Genomic DNA, 13,134 nt, shown 5'->3' with positions numbered 1-13,134 from the left:
TACTGAGTAGAGTTTCCTGTGCTTTACAGCAATTTCTTATTAGTTATCTATTTTACCTTAAAAAAATAATTTTATTTATTTATTTGGCTGTGCTGGGACTTCGCTGCTTCGACAGCTTTCTCTAGTTGTGGCGAGTGGGGGCTACTCTCTAGTAGTGATGCATGGGCTTCTCGTTGCAGTGGCTTCTTTTTTGGAGCACAGACTCTAGAACATTTGGGCTTCAGTAGTTGCAGTCAATGGGCTCAGCAGTTTAGGTTCCTGGACTCGAGAGCACAGGATCAGCAGTTGTGGCTCACAGACTTTGTTGCTCCGAGGAATGTGGGATCTTCCCAGACCAGGGATTGAACCTGTTTCTCCTGCATTGACAGGTGAATTCTTTACCATTGAGCCACCAGGGAAGGCCCTAGTATATAACAGTATGTATATGTCAATCTCAATCTCCCGATTTATCCCTTCCCACCTTATCCACTAGTAACCATAAGTTTGTTTCTACATCCCTGTGACTCTACTTCTGTTTTGTAAAAAAAGTTCATCTGTACCCTTAAAAAAAAAAAGATTTCCATATACGAGAAATCTCATATGATATTTGTCTTTCTGTACTAAAAAACATGGAGCACTCCATGAATTTGCATGTCATCCTTGGGCAAGGGCCATGCTAATCTTCTCTGCATCATTCCAACTTTAGTATGTATTGCTGAAGTGAGCACTGGAATGCTTAAATTTTTTTTTTTTTTTTTTAGCCAGAATGCTTTATTTATTTATTTTTGGCTGCCCTGGGTCTTCGTTGCTTTGTTCGAGCTTTCTCTAGGTGTGGTGAGCTGGCGCTACTCTTGGCTGTGGTTTGGAGGTTTCTCGTTGCAGCGGCTTCTCTTGTTGTAGGCCACGGGCTTCAGTAGTTGTTGCACACGGGCTTAGTTGCTCTGCAGCATGGGGAATCTTCCAGACCAGTGATCAAACCTGTGTCCTCTGCATTAACAGGCAGATTTTTATGCACTTGGCCACCAGGGAAGTCCATGCCTGAACTTTTGCTCTGGAATTCTTTTAGAGTTCGAGTTCCAACTTTGTTTTTGGCAGATACTGAGGCCATTCTCACAGTTTATTGACTAAACCATCTTTTCTCTACTAATTTGAAATGCCATCTTTTTTATACAATAAATTCCCACATAAAGTGAGTCTATTCCTTTCTATTCTTTATTTTGTCCCCATTAGTTCATCCATTTGTATTCATGCTTCAGTACTGCACAGTTGCACTCATCTCACATGCTAGTAAAGTCATGTTCAAAATTCTCCAAGCCAGGCTTCAGCAATATGTGAACTGTGAACTTCCAGATGTTCAAGCTGGTTTTAGAAAAGGCAGAGGAACCAGAGATCAAATTGCCAACATCCACTGGATCATCAAAAAAGCAAGAGAGATTCAGGAAAACATCTCTTTCTGCTTTATTGACTATGCCAAAGACTTTGACTGTGTGGATCACAACAAACTGTGGGAAATTCTGAAAGAGATGGGAATACCAGACCACCTGACCTGCCTCTTGAGAAATCTGTATGCAGGTCAGGAAGCAAGAGTTAGAACTGGACATGGAACAACAGACTGGTTCCAAATAGGAAAAGGAGTACGTCAAGGCTATATACGGTCACCCTGCTTATTAACTTGTATGCAGAGTACATCATGAGAAATGCTGGGCTGGAAGAAGCACAAGCTGGAATCAAGATTGCCAGGAGAAATACCAGTAACCTCAGATATGCAGATGACACCACCCTTATGGCAGAAAGTGAAGAAGCACTAAAGAGCCTCTTGATGAAAGTGAAAGAGGAGAGTGAAAAAATTGGCTTAAAGCTCAACATTCAGAAAATGAAGATCATGGCATCTGGTCCCATCACTTCATGGGAAGTAGATGGGGAAACAGTGGCTGACTTAATTTTTTGGGCTCCAAAATCACTGCAGATGGTGATTGCAGCCATGAAATTAAAAGACGCTTACTCCTTGGAAGGAAAGTTAACGACCAACCTAGATAGCATATTAAAAAGCAGAGACATTACTTTGCCAACAAAGGTCCGTTTAGTCAAGGCTACGGTTTTTCCAGCGGTCATGTATGGATGTGAGAGTTGGACTATAAAGAAAGCTGAGTGCTGAAGATTTGATGCTTTTGAACTGTGGTGTTGGAGAACACTCTTGAGAGTCTCTTGGACTGCAAGGAGATCCAACCAGTCCATCCTAAAGGAAATCAGTCCTGGGTGTTCATTGGAAGGACTGATGTTGAAGCTGAAACTCCAATACTATGGCCACCTGATGGGAAGAGCTGACTCATTTGAAAAGACCCTGATGCTGGGAATGATTGCGGGCAGAAGGAGAAGGGGATGCCAGAGGATGAGATGGTTGGATGGCATCACCGACTCAATGGACATGAGTTTGGGTAGACTCCGGGAGTTGGTGATGGACAGGACGGCCTGGCGTGCTGCGGTTCATGGGGTCGCGAAGAGTCGGACACGACTGAGTGACTGAACTGAACTGAACCATGCAGTTCTAATGGATGTAGTTCAACAGTAAATTCTGGTATTAGGTTAGACTATTCTCTAAAGGATACTTTGGGTGTGGGCCTCCCCTGGATTTCCAAGACCTGGTCTGAGTGTGAGGATCTGAGGTAAGGCATGGTATATACACTTGGCTTTAGCCGTAACTATGCTCTTGAACACTCTGGTTGGGATAAGTTGAAGCATCCCTCTGGCAACCAGAGACTCAGGTCCAAGTTCTGACTTTGCCATTGAGAACTGGGTGACCTTACTTTTCTGAGCCTTTGATTACAGGGGTCTCTCCACCCACTACAGCTTTCTTCAGTTCCAAGATTTGAGGACTAGTGTGCTTCAGGAGTACCAAGCAAGATTGTGAAAGGCTAACCAGTTGGTCACTTCGACAGGAAGTCCCATAGATTAGCACAGGCGATTGGCTTGCCAGGGAACGGAAAGAGTGGTTAAGCAAGAAGCAAGACTGTTAACAGTTCCAGAGCTCGTGGTCTCCTGGGGGCAGTTTTTGCCTCATTACCGGGCCCAGGAGGTACGGGGCTACATGCACGACTGGGAGCCTCTGAGAGGTGGGAGCGACCCGGAGTTGCAATGCTTCTTTTCTTTGGTGGCGTGAGAATGGGGGAGGGAGCTGTGGTTCCCCCCAGCTGCTGGGACGAGGTGCAAAGGGCTGAGCCTTTCTCTCATTAATCTGGAGCTGTCTGCAGCAAGTGGAAGGGATTTGGGCAGGAGACTCGGATAGATTATCTACCCCTAAATGGTCGTGTAACCCTGGGGAAGTCACCTGGCTTCTCAGAGCCTTGGTTTCTCTTTGAGGTTAGCAAGGGCGAGAGAGGATAAATATGCTAGGGGGTCTCTTGGATCTGCCGACTTGGACGACTTGAGTTCTGTGACTGTCGCTGTTACTTGTAGTTACTGAAGGAGGTGGAGTGAAGCGCAGACCAGGTCCTCACCCCTTTGAAGAGAGGACGATGGAACTGGCGGAGGCCCTGAGGCGTCTGCAGGCGCAACAGCAATTCTGCCCTAGTCCCCACAGAACCCTCTTACGAGGCTCTCCACTTCCTGGGGGAAAGCCTGTGGTCCCTGCTTCCTGAACCGAATCCTACAATGGGGAGCTGATTTCTGGTAGGACTGGGAGCAGGATTCATCAGCCCTCATGTCTAGCCTCAAACTTTATTTGGTTTCTTGGGTGAGGTGGGGAGAGGGCGCAGTGCCAGGGGTGTGCGTGTGTGCATGTGTGCGTGTGCTCCCAGGCAGGATGGCATTTCCCAAGGTTACAGGTGTGAGGCTGTGATGACCAGTGAGGGGAGTGTGGGGACTTCCCTGGTGGTCCTGTGGTTAGGACTCCACGCTTCCCCTGCTGCGGGGCCTGGGTTCCATTCCCGGTCAAGGAACTAAGACCCCACAGGCCCTGCAGTGCAGCCAAAAAAAGAAAAAAGGAGGGAGGATGTGGCGGAGGAGGGGGCACTGACGGAGGGATGCCCCTGCTGGCGGACTCGGAGGACTTTGCCCTGAGTGACTGAGTGGGCAGGAACCTTGGTACACACCAGAGGTTGTGACAGGTGTCGAGTCTGACTGTGAGGGAGTAGTGAGTGTGAGAGCTGACTGTGAGGGAGTAGTGTGTGTGTGTGTGCATCATGCATATGCCTGTGTGTACCCGCAGGTACACCTTTGTGAGAACTGACTGAAGGACGTTCCCATTGTTTCTGAGTGGCCATCCCTGGCCTGGATGGGACACAGACTGTTTTTAGGGCACTGTTCTCAGCTGTGAGGGGGAACTCCCTGTCCCTGACTGATGGTGACAGGTTCGTTGAGGTGGTGCTGGCCCTAGGGCGCCTGCTGCCTTTCAGCCCCAGGACTCCTGACAGGCAAGGAGGGGGCCGCTGAGTGCCATCTGGGCAGAGAAGACTCGACGGGCTCAGAGGGCTGACGCTGAGGTCTGAGGCATGGTGGGGACTGGCAAGGTGTCCAGTAGGCGCTGCTTCCTTACACAGTGTCAGGTGGAAATGGGGTGCAGCTCAACTAGGAACTCCCCCACAGGGTGCCAAGAGCATCCTGTGTCCTGAGACGTGGCCCCAGGAACTCTATCTCAGGATTGTGACTCCCTTCACTTGTGGGAGTCTGGCATCCTCAGTGACGTGGCACCCACATCACAGCAGACTCTCCTCCCCAGGGCTTCAGTTCTAGAAGCTTCCACAACAAGAATCTTATCTTTCTGCCTCATGTGTGTTATCTCCATCAACGGAAGTGCACACAGAACTTGAGTTTTCTAAGTCTGACAGCCGGAGCAAAGCCTCCCACTCTGTCCTGTTTCAAAGCCCTGGTCCATCACGGCTGCTCTGTCTGGCGTCTGTGATCCACATAGGCGTCTCCTGCCCACCGAGGAGGTGCTTCTCCAAGAAGCGGTCTTGGGGCAAGTCTGTCCTGTGACAAACCCAGACAGTGGGTCTGGCATCAGGTTTGCTTCCGATGTCATGGCTTGGGCTGGTGGCCTCTGCCTTCCGGAGCCTCTCTCCCTCAGTTTTCTCATCTGTTGAGTGGGTATAAAATCATATCTGTACAACATCTGACTTTTATGAGACTCAAATGGCATTTCGCCCGCATCCATGCTATCACCCTCAATGTCATGGGCTACTGTATCCAGTGGTTAGCCTATGCTATATTCGGGGCATAGTTCTGAGTGCTTTACATTGATTATATATTCAACAAATATTTGCTGAGCACTGACTGTAGGCAGGACACTGTTCTAAGGCATTTGAAATAGAGCAGTAAACAGAAGAGGCTTCTATTCAGTAGGAGGAGATGCAAATTTTACAAAATAAATGAATAAAAGACTCTATTCTAGGAAGGTGATAAGTGTTGAGAGAAAGTAAAGCTGGGGAAATATCCTGATGGTCCAGAGGTGAAGAATTCAAGGTTCCACTTTAGGGAGCATGGGTTCAGTCCCTGGCAAGGGAACTCAGATCCTGCAAGCCACGTGGTGAGACCAAAAAAAAAAAAAAAAAAAAAAACAGATAAGAAAAATAAAGCCGAAATGTGAGTTGGGCTCTGCTGGGAATAGGAAGTGGTGTTTCCAGTTCAACTGTCTTATTTCATCTTCACGGCAACCCTGTGTGGTAGACACTGGTCTCATGTCCCAGTGAGGAGAATAAGGCACGGAGATGTTATGTGACTTCCTCATGGTCACATAGCCTGTGAGCGGCAGGGCTCGGAGAGGCAGGGTTTGCCTGACTCCAGAGCAGTGGGACTGGAAATCACTGCCTCTCTTGGCCTCTTTTTCCACTTTATGGGTCAAGAGGGTGCGATGGACCCTCTTCTGGTACTGATGCTCAGTGAGTGTTTCTTTGAATATAACATACAAGGCCCAAGGCCCAACCCATTGGAAAGTCGTCGGGTCATGGAGGAAGGAGACCCCTCCCCACCTTAGGGGGACGGTGAGTGAGGATGGATGGTGACTTCCAGGTGTGAACAGATGCAGCCCAAGGAGGGGTGTGTATCTCTTCATTGTCTTCAGGGAGAGCTTGGAGGGTGATGTGGTTGTGGAGATGTTGATACTAGTGGAAGGACAGTTGGATTTGTGGATGAAATTCTCTATTCTAACTCCCGGAATCTCATTCTTGGCTTGGGTTTTCCTCCTCTGGTTTTTATTTTTGTTTTTTGGCCCTGCCCTTTGGCTTGAGAGATTTCAATTCTTCAACCAGGGACTGAACCTGGGCCCTCGACAGGGAAAGTGCAAAGTCCTAACCACTGGTTGTTGTCCAGTCGCACATTTGTGTCTGACTCTTTGCAGCCCCATGGACCGCAGCACACTAGGCTTCCCTGTCTTTCTCCATCTCCTGGAATTCGCTCAAACTCTTCCATTGACTCAATGATGCCAGCCAACTATCTCATCCTCTGTCATTCACTTCTCCTCATGCACTCAATCTTTCCCAGCATCAGGGTTTTCCCAATGAGTTGGCTCTTCACATCAGGTGGCCAAAGTATTGGAGCTTCAGCTTCAGCAGCAGTCCTTCCAATGAATATTCAGGGTTGGTTTCCTTAAGGATTGACTGGTTTGATTTCCTTGAAGTCCAAGGGATCTCAACTGTCTTCTCCAGCATCACAATTCAAAAGTTAACCACTGGACAACCAGGCAATTCCCATCTCCCCTGCTTTTTATTAAGAAAACTTTCAAATCTACAAAAGTTAAGCAAATAGTACAATGAAAGCTATTGGACAGATGGCTTACAATTTGCCCCATTTACTCTCTCTCCACACACACACACACACACACACTTATTTCCTCTCAATTTGCTTATGTATTTACACAGAGCCATTTGAAAGTGAAATGCAGACATAATATATACTTTAGCATGGATCTCTTAAAGACAGAGATTCTTCTACATGATCACAACACGTGTCACACCGAAAAAATTTCACATTGCTCAGTGAATATCTGATATAAAGTTCACATTCAAATTTTCCCAGCTGTCCACAAAATATTCCTTTTTTTCTTTCCACAAAATATTCCTTATTCTTACTGTTTTTTTTTTAAAGGAAAATCCAATTAACAATCACATAATATATTTAGGTGTCATTTATTTTTATTCTCTTTCTCTCTGTTTTCTTTTTGGCTGCTCCACATGGCTTGTGGGATCTTAGTTCCCTGACCAGGGATAGAACCTAGGCCCTTGGAAATGAGAGTGTAGAGTCCTAACCACTGGATGGCCAGAGAATTCCCTATTTTTATTCTCTTGGATATAGAACAGTTCCCCGCCTTGTTTTTTCTTTTACTACATCAGTATTATTTGAGTCTACTAGTTGTCTGGTAGAACACCCCACATTCTGAGGGACAGTGTGAATCAGAAGAGGAAACAGTGAGTAACATGAGGGTATGAGGGTCCAACACAGGCCCAGAACAAGGCCGGGCAGCATGAAGGGATCCAGGTTAAGTCTGATCTCTTCTGCCCTGGAACTCACTGCTAAATTATGTCACCTCCCCCAGGAAGTCCTCCCTGATAGACACTGCCGAGTGAGTTGCTCCTTTTGCAGTGCTCTCACAGCACTTGGCACACAGGTTTGCTGCCCCTTCCACACTATGCTGTAATTAATCTTGTGTCTTCTTCTGCATGAAGCTGTGTGAGTACCTCCAAGGTAGACCAGGAGTTAGTCCACACCTATATGGGTGTGGGGCTCCACTTGGGTATGTAGGTTGTGTCCTGCACAAAGGTGCCTGGTCAAAGAGGGAGCTGGGGGACTGGACTCCAGCCAACAGTCCACTTGCCAATCCTTGGGCCCTGGCACTGGGCTGCATCTGCTGGGAGGAAGGAACACTTTTCCTAATTTGCCTATTTGGACCACACACACCATGGCAGGCTCGCTTCCCACTCTGCCTGCATTCAGTTGGTGTTCAGTAAACAGTGGTCACTTAAATGCATGCTAGGTCTGGGAATGGATGTGCTTGTGACTGTTCTTTGGGGGAAGAAACTCTGATTTGTAACATTTGCTGATTCCCATGGTATAAATTGAGCCCCCCTTTTTTTGCGGGGGGCAAGAATACTGGAGTAGGTTGCCATTCCCTTCTCCAGGAGATCTTCCTGAGCCAGGGATTGAACCCGGTTCTCTCGCATTGTAGGCAGACGCTTTACCATCTGAGCCACCAGGGAAGTCAATGGAATGGGTGAATTTAACTCAGATGACCATTGTATCTACTACTGTGGGAATCCCTTAGAAGAAATGGAGTGGCCACCATGGTCAACAAAAGAGTCTGAAATGCAGTGCTTGGATCCAATCTCAAAAACGACAGAATGATCTCTGTTTGTTTCCAAGGCAAACCATTCAATATCACAGTAATCCAAGTCTATGTCCCAACCAGTAACACTGAAGAATCTGAAGTTGAACGGTTCTATGAAGACCTACAAGACCTTTTAGAACTAACACCCAAAAAAGATGTCCTTTTCATTATAGGGGACTGGAATGCAAAAGTAGGAAGTCAAGAAACACCTGGAGTAACAGGCAAATTTGGCCTTGGAATGCGGAATGAAGCAGGGCAAAGACTAATAGAGTTTTGCCAAGAAAATGCACTGGTCATAGCAAACACCCTCTTCCAACAACACAAGAGAAGACGCTACACATGGACATCGCCAGATGGTCAACACCGAAATCAGATTGATTATATTCTTTGCAGCCAAAGATGGAGAAGCTCTATATAGTCAGCAAAAACAAGACCAGGAGCTGACTGTGGCTCAGACCATGAAGTCCTTATTGCCAAATTCAGACTTAAATTGAAGAAAGTAGGGAAAACCACTAGACCATTCAGGTATGACCTAAATCAAATCCCTTATGATTATACAGTGGAAGTGAGAAATAGATTTAAGGGCCTAGATCTGATAGACAGAGTGCCTGATGAACTATGGACGGAGGTTCGCCACATTGTACAGGAGACAGGGAAGACCATCCCCATGGAAAAGAAATGCAAAAAAGCAAAATGGCTGTCTGAGGAGGACTTACAAATAGCTGTGAAAAGAAGAGAAATGAAAAGCAAAGGAGAAAAGGAAAGATATAAGCATCTGAATGCAGAGTTCCAAAGAATAGCAAGGAGAGATAAAGCCTTCCTCAGCGATCAATGCAAAGAAATAGAGGAAAACAACAGAATGGGAAAGACTAGAGATCTCTTCAAGAAAATTAGAGATACCAAGGGAACATTTCATGCAAAGATGGGCTCGATAAAGGACAGAAATAGTATGGACCTAACAGAAGTAGAAGATATTAAGAAGAGGCGGCAAGAATACACAGGAGAACTGTACAAAAAAAGAGCTTCAAGACCAAGATAATCATGATGGTGTGATCACTCACCTAGAGCCAGACATCCTGGAGTGTGAAGTCAAGTGGGCCTTAGAAAGCATCACTACGAACAAAGCTAGTGGAGGTGATGGAATTCCAGTTGAGCTATTTCAAATCCTGAAAGATGATGCTGTGAAAGTGCTGCACTCAATATGCCAGCAAATTTGGAAAACTCAGCAGTGGCCACAGGACTGGAAAAGGTCAGTTTTCATTCCAATCCCAAAGAAAGGCAATGCCAAAGAATGCTCAAACTACCGCACAATTGCACTCATCTCACATGCTAGTAAAGTCATGCTCAAAATTCTCCAAGCCAGGCTTCAGCAATACGTGAACCGTGAACTTCCAGATGTTCAAGCTGGTTTTAGAAAAGGCAGAGGAACCAGAGATCAAATTGCCAACATCCGCTGGATCATCGAAAAAGCAAGAGAGTTTCAGGAAAACATCTATTTCTGCTTGATTGACTATGCCAAAGCCTTTGACTGCGTGGATCACAATAAACTGTGGGAAATTCTGAAAGAGATGGGAATACCAGACCACCTGACCTGCCTCTTGAGAAATCTGTATGCAGGTCAGGAAGCAAGAGTTAGAACTGGACATGGAACAACAGACTGGTTCCAAATAGGAAAAGGAGTACGTCAAGGCTGTATCTTGTCACCCTGCTTATTAACTTGTATGCAGAGTACATCATGAGAAATGCTGGGCTAGAGGAAGCACAAGCTGGAATCAAGATTGCCAGGAGAAATACCAATAACCTCAGATATGCAGATGACACCACCCTTATGGCAGAAAGAAGAAGTAAAAAGCCTCTTGATGAAAGTGAAAGAGGAGAGTGAAAAAATTGGCTTAAAGCTCAACATTCAGAAAACGAAGATCATGGCATCTGGTCCCATCACTTCATGGCAAATAGATGGGGAAACAGTGGAAACAATGTCAGACTTTATTTTTTGGGCTCCAAAATCACTGCAGATGGTGATTGCAGCCATGAAATTAAAAGACGCTTACTCCTTGGAAGGAAAGTTATAACCAACCTAGATAGCATATTAAAAAACAGAGATATTACTTTGCCAACAAAGGTCCATCGAGTCAAGGCTATGGTTTTTCCAGTGGTCATGTATGGATGTGAGAGTTGGACTGTGAAGAAAGCTGAGTGCCAAAGAATTGCTGCTTTTGAACTGTGGTGTTGGAGAAGACTCTTGAGAGTCCCTTGGACTGCAAGGAGATCCAACCAGTCCATCCTAAAGGAGATCAGTCCTAGGTGTTCATTGGAAGGACTGATACTAAAGCTGAAACTCCAATCCTTTGGCCATCTCATGTGGAGAGTTGACTCATTGGAAAAGACCCTGATGCTGGGAGGGATTGGGGGCAGGAGGAGACGGGGACGACAGAGGATGAGAAGGCTGGATGGCATCACCGACTCGATGGACATGAGTTTGAGTGAACTCTGGGAGTTGGTGATGGACAGGGAGGCCTGGCGTGCTGCGATTCATGGGGTTGCAAAGAGTCGGACACGACTGAATGATTGAACTGAACTGAACTGACTGATGGTATAAATACTCCCACAGCAGCTGATCTCCAGCTGCTGAGTTGGGAAGAGAGACTCACAACTGGTTTTCTGCAAGCCCCTAAGATGTGACTCCAGTGTACCACTGCAGTTTGACATCTGTAATCTTTTTATAAAAAACACTTTATTATTTATTCATTTTATGTTTGGTTGTGCTGAGTCTTTCCTTGCTGCCTGCAGACTTTCTCTAGTTGCGGTGAGGGGGCGCTCCTCTCTAGTTTGGGTGCTCGGCCTTCTCGTTGCGGTGGCTTCTCTTGCTGTGGAGCACGGGCTCTAGAGCGTGTGGGCTTCCGTAGCTGTGGTGTGTGGCCTCTGTCGCTCCGTGGCGTGTAGGCTCCTGCTGGATCAGGGATCGAACCTGTGTCCTCTGCATTGCAGGTGAATTCCTATTCACTGTGGCACCCTGACACCTCAATCTCAAAACTGCATCTGCAGCAGACTTTGAAGTTCCTGAGAGAGAGAGACAGAGACAGAGACAGAGAGAAACGGAGAGAAACCAGGTGGACAGAAAAAAGCAGAAAGGGAAGAGAAAAAGGCAATAACTGGTGGGGAGCCAGTGAGAGAGACTCGACTTCACTTAAAAGTTTGGGGCCTCCTCAAGAGTGAGGAATTGCTTCATTCAGCTCCTGTGCAACCTATGTAGAGGAACTTGCTTAAGGGAACCTAGACCAGTGGCCCCAGACTCCTGCCATGAGCCAGTTACCCCTGAGGCAGAGCCTCCCGACCCTTCTACTCTGCTTGTCTGTGACCTTTGATCCCAACAAAGACAGCCCAGAGTGGGTGTGGGGTTCCGCTGCCCCGGTTCCTTCACACACGCTGTTCAAGGCTTCTAAATCCTACCTGCCCTCTTTAGAGCTTGACTCTTTTCACTTGCACGAAGCTGCCTATGTACAATGTCAGTCCCTTCCCCTCAATACAGCTTCATGTGCCCATGACTTACTCCTGCCCAGGCCCCCTCCCTCCCACCAGCATAGGACCTGACTCTTCTCCTTCCAGACTCCAGCCTCCTTCTCTCCTACCATGAGGCCTCACCTGGACAAATCCTTATCCATCAAAATCCTTATCAACTGACTTACCTGACCTTCAGTGACAGATGAAAGTACTCCAATGAATGAATTGGACAACCCTTACTTGAGCATCTACTACATACTAGGGAGGGGCTTCCCAGGTGGCGCTAGTAGTAAAGAGCCTGCCTGCCAAAGCAGGAGACCTAACACACCGGGTTTGGTCCCTGGGATGGGAAGATCCCCTGGAGGAGGGTAAGGCCACCCACTCGGGACTTGACTGAAGCGACTTAGCACTGATGAATATGCTGGGGAGATAGGAGCAGTGTGGACCGAGGCACAGGGTGACTTACCATTCACAGGCATGAGCCCAGCACATCATCAGGTCACATAAAGTATGTGCTTGAGGTATGGAGGGGGGCTTTAGGGAGGATCTCAGAGGAGGTGGCCTCTAAGGTGAGGGAGGAAGAGGTATCAGCTAGGCAAGGGGGTGGGGGAATCGGGGAGGTTTGGGGCAGAGGGAGGAAGCATGGGGGAGGATCTGGAATTCCAGGAACGGTGGGTAGTTCAGAAAGGTTGACATGGAGCATGATGGGATGTGGAAGTGAGGGGGCGAAGGATGGAAACGTCTGGAAAGGCCATAAGGGCCACGTGGGGAGCTACTGATTCCCTGGTGCGTATGTCAAAGGGGTGGAGAAATGTTGTTGAGGAAAACGAGGCTGGGGGCCAGCTGAGGCTGGGAGAGCGGGCAGGGGAGGGTGGAGGAGTCCCTACAGGAAGGTGAGAGGTGAGGGGAGGAGCCGAAGGAGCAGGCGGAGGGATAGCTCACTGCTCCTGCGCCTTCAGACAGCGAGATCCTGGACCGCCCCGTGTAACTGCCGCCAAGTCAAAAAGTCGAACCTAGAAAGGCTGCAGAAGACTGTTCACAGTGGAGCGGAGAATTGAAGGAGATGAGGGTGTGTGGACAGCTCCGGGAAGGGCATTCCAGCCCGAGGGAGCAGAAAGGGCAAAGGCCCTGAGTGAGACGTGTTGGAGGCCACAGGTCGGGGGCGGGGGGATGATGAGGTCCGAGAGGCCAGCGCAGATCAGACCAGGCAGGGCTCCTCCGCTGGCCACGGTGGATTTTCTCCAGGGGTGATGGGGAATCGTGGGAGAGTTCTGAGAAGGGAGTGAGGGTGTTCAGCAGCCCAGTGCCCCCTCGCCTCTCTGTCCCCAAGCCAAAACACC

The 13,134-nt window shown here is 47.8% G+C and overlaps 1 non-coding gene across 1 annotated transcript; it reads right to left on the bottom strand.

Moving 5' to 3' along the window:
• Nucleotides 1–602: 602 nt before the first annotated feature.
• LOC128057020 (U6 spliceosomal RNA) lies at nt 603–708 on the bottom strand. Its single transcript, XR_008200216.1, has one exon. It is a non-coding gene; the product is annotated as a U6 spliceosomal RNA (small nuclear RNA).
• Between the last annotated feature and the right edge of the window lie 12,426 nt (nt 709–13,134).

The sequence above is a fragment of the Budorcas taxicolor genome, chromosome 11 (genome assembly GCF_023091745.1).
Source record: "Budorcas taxicolor isolate Tak-1 chromosome 11, Takin1.1, whole genome shotgun sequence".
NCBI classification, from domain to species: domain Eukaryota; kingdom Metazoa; phylum Chordata; class Mammalia; order Artiodactyla; family Bovidae; genus Budorcas; species Budorcas taxicolor.
The sequence above is the reverse complement of the archived record's forward strand: the minus strand, read 5'-3'. Positions and strand labels throughout refer to the sequence as shown.